Source organism: Gavialis gangeticus, unplaced genomic scaffold (genome assembly GCF_001723915.1).
Source record: "Gavialis gangeticus isolate Ggan-Ray unplaced genomic scaffold, GavGan_comp1, whole genome shotgun sequence".
In the NCBI taxonomy this organism is placed as follows: domain Eukaryota; kingdom Metazoa; phylum Chordata; order Crocodylia; family Gavialidae; genus Gavialis; species Gavialis gangeticus.
The window spans coordinates 80,575,773-80,579,900 of NW_017729032.1; positions in this window are offsets into that span (position 1 = coordinate 80,575,773).

The window sequence follows — 4,128 nt, forward strand, 5'->3', positions numbered from 1 at the left end:
CAAGGGAAGTGGTGCTGGCCCCTACCCTGGGGGTCTTTAAGAAGAGGCTGGATGCCTACCTGGCTGGACTCGTTTGAGTCCCATTTCTCTTTTTGGGGTTTTTTGTTGTTCTCCCGCCCTGGCGGGGGGTTGGGCTAGAAGATCTACTAGGTCCCTTCCGACCCTTAATCTATGAATCTATGAATCTATGACTTGCACTATGGCCAAAAGGGACCTAGGGGTAGTGATTGACCACTGGATGAACATGAGCCGGTAGTGTGATGCTGTGGCCAGTAGGGCAAACAACACACTGGCATGCATTAACCATTGTATCTCATGCAAAACTAAGGAAGTGATACTCCCACTGTACTTTGCACTGGTGAGATGACAGCTGGAGTACTGCATCCAGTTCTGAGTGCTGCACTTCACCAAGGATGTGGAAAAACTTGAGAGAGTTCAGAGAAGAGCCATCCATATGACCAGGGCCTTGCAAGACAATCCATATGTGGAGAGGCTGAAGGAATTGGGCCTCTTCAGCCTACAAAAGAGAAGGCTGAGAGGGACTTGGTAGTGGCTTCTGCTACATGAGGGGAGTACATCAAGAACTTGGTGAATAGCTGTTCACCAAGGCACCCCTGGGGAAGACCAGGAGCAATGGATACAAAGTCCTGGAAGTCTGCTTCAAGCTCACTTCCAGGAAAAACTCCTTCACAGTCAGGGTGTCCAGACTGTGGAATAAACTTCCTCAAGTGGTGGTGCAGTCACCTACCCTGGAAAACTTCAAAAGGAGAACTGGACAGTTACCTCTCAGGGGTCACCTAACAATCTATGAATCTATGAATCAGCACTCTCAAGTGAAGTCCATCTGGTCCTGGTGACTTAAAATGTCTAGCTTTTCTAGTTAGTTTTGCAACAGCAAAAGTTGGAAGACTTCCTTTCACAATGGGAAGGATATCATTCCCATCATGTCCTCTGTGATCCTTATCTTGCTTCTCTTTCCCCTTGGTTTGGTGAAATACCGAAAGAAAGTGGGAATGCAGGAGTTCAGTTTTTTCCCTGAGTGTCTGTTACCAGCTGTCTGGAGGTATTAAGCAGGGGGCCCACACTTCCATTTATTTTCCTTCTGCTCCCTACATACTTAAAGAAGGACTTCTTATTGTCTTTGACTCCCTTGGCTAACTTAAACTCAGTCGCCGCTTTAGCTTTCCTAAGCATTTCCCTACAAGTACGGACCATTGTTGTATAATCCTCCTTGAGGACTGTTCTTAGATTCCACTGTGTGTACGCTTCATTTTTCTTTTTCAAGAGGACTACAATGTCTCTATTGAGCCAGGAGGGCTTGCCAGCCCTTCTGCTACCTTCACCTTCCCTCTTCATGGGAATGGTTTTCTTTTGTGCTTTGAAGATTGTGTCCTTGAGGAACGACCAATCTTCATGCACCCCATTTGCCTTCCATCCCTGGTCCTGCATCACCTCCCCTACTAATGCCCTGAGCCTGCTGAAGTCAGCATTTTTGAAGACCAGGACTTCAATCCAGCTAGTTGAGTTGTCAACCTTGTGGTGGACAGTGAACCTGATGAGCTCATGGTCGCTGTCGCCCAGGCTACCCTCAATGTTCAAGCCACACACCAGATCATCTCCTTTGGCCAAGACCAAGTTTAGGAGAGCAGAACCTGTGGTTGGCCCTTGCACTTCCTGGTTCAGAAAGAGCTCCTCAATTACAGTTAAGAAGCTACATGACTGATCTAGCCTAGCTGAGTGTTCCTCCCAATCTATGGCCGGGTAATTGAAGTTGCCCATGACAACCAAGTCTCTTGCACATGCAGCCAGTTCTTGAGAGAAACTCAGATCAAGCTCCTCCCCTTGGTTCAGGGGCCTGTAATAAATGCCCACAATTATGTCTCTTTTACCTCACCCCCACCCCTGAAGCTTGACCCAGAGGGTTTCAAGCTGTTTAACTTTGGAGCCAATGCCAGCCTCCAGAGAGGTTTCATAGTTTTATAGCTGAAATTATGAAACCCCTCTGGAAGCTGGCATTGGCTCCAAAGTTAAGTAGCTTGATACCCTCTTGTACTGCTCCCTCACATGGAGAGCTATCCCTCTTCCCTTTCTCTCTGCTTGGTCCTTTTTATGAAGGATGTAGCTCTCTATGGTTTCACTCCAATCATGAGAGGAGTCCCACCAGGTTTCCATGATCTCTCTAGTTGGGAGGTGATATCATGTGAGGTTCCTCAGAAGTCTGTCCCAGGTATGTTTTTGTTTAATATTTTTTTTAATGATTTGGATGATGGAATTGTGTGCATCCTTAGCCAATTTACAGATAACACCAAGTCGAGTGGAACTGCTGGAACTCTGGAGGGCAGAGCCAGGATCTAAAATGACATGAATAGGCTGGATATATGATTTAAATCACTTGGATGAGATTCAGTAATGACAAGTGCAAAGTCCTGCATCCATAAAAAAAGAATAACTGTATGCATAAATACAGAACTGGGGAATTGAGGATTGAGGTGGGATTTGATAGCAGTCTGCAAATATCTGAAGGGTGATGACAGAGAGGATAGAGATGGGCTTTTCCCTATGCCTATAAGGAACTGAACTAGGATCAATGGACTTAAGCTGCAGCAAGAGAAATTTAGGCTGGAGATTAAGAGAAACTACTTGACTATGAGGGTAGAATTGGAACAGGCATAGAGAAATAATGGAATCCTTGGAAGTTTTCAAGAGCAGGCTAGACAGACACTTGGCTGGGATGTTTTAGTTGGGGATGATCCTACCTTGAGCAGAGGGTTGGGCAAGATGACCTCATGAGGTCCTTTCCAGCCTTACTTTTCTATGATTCTATGAGCATAAAACAGAAACCCCCTAAAGTTTAGGGCCTAAACCATATTACAGCCCAACTTTGCTAAACACTTGCCCACATAAGATCTTCTGAAAGAAAGTTTCCTTAGGAGCCCATGACCAGAAATATAGCTTCAAAAAGTTGATCATCTCAAGATGCATCTACAGACGTTAGAGATGCCCTGACCCATGTGTGTGGCATTGCAGTGGCTGGTGCACATAGGTCAGGGCACCTCTTTTTGTGGGGGAAGTGATGTGTACCCCACTGGCCTGCACCCCCCAGGCATCTCCATTGCATAGGAGTGCGTTCCCCACCCCCAAGACAGCTCTACTGCATGGGGTGCATCCCCCAAATGCTGGCTCTATTGCATAGGGATGCATCCCTGCCCCAGCTTGTCAGAAGTTATGACTGCCTTCACTAGTCATGCCTCTCATGGGATCCTCTTGCCTTCCCCCCTCCCCTCCCTCCTCTTCCAGCCATGGAACAAGCAGCATCTCCTGGGGGTACAGAGCAGGAGGAAACAGATAGGCAGACACAGAGGCAACCCCCTGGCAGCTGTGGCTGCCTGGCTTCTGGGGATCAAGTGAGGAAAGCCAGGCAAACTTTGCCTTCCCTTTGCACAGGCCACATGCAACCCACTCCACCACTAACACCAACTTTCTCTATCACAATGCTCCAAGGCACCCAGGACAGCACAAGGGCCCTCAGAGGCATAGAGCAGGGGGCATGGTGCTGTCACTGTCCTGTCTTGCCTACCTGGCCCTGAGCTCCCCATTGTTCAGAGTTGCCCCTAGTGCTGGGGACAGCTCCTCTCCTGCCCCCCCAGAGCTAACCTGAGCAGCAATTGTGGGCCCCTGCTGCCTGGGCTGACCAGGAGAAATTTGCTCCTGAGTCAGCATCTACATGTGGGTTCAGGCGCATTAACGTAAAGTGCTGTTGGCTAGTACTTGTATCTGTTGATACTAGTACATGGAACTTTATATTTATCCACTGCATAGTAATTGCTGTGCATATATAGATTGGGATGCTTTACTCTTCATTAGATTAGTTGCAGCAAAGTTTACTCCATCCCCATAATGTACATATCATAGATTCATAGATTCATAGATTAAGGGTCGGAAGGGACCTAGTAGATCTTCTAGCCCGACCCCCCGCCAGGGCGGGAGAACAACAAAAAACCCCAAAAAGAGAAATGGGACTCAAACGAGTCCAGCCAGGTAGGCATCCAGCCTCTTCTTAAAGACCCCCAGGGTAGGGGCCAGCACCACTTCCCTTGGAAGTTGGTTCCAGCTCCTAGCCGCCCTAAC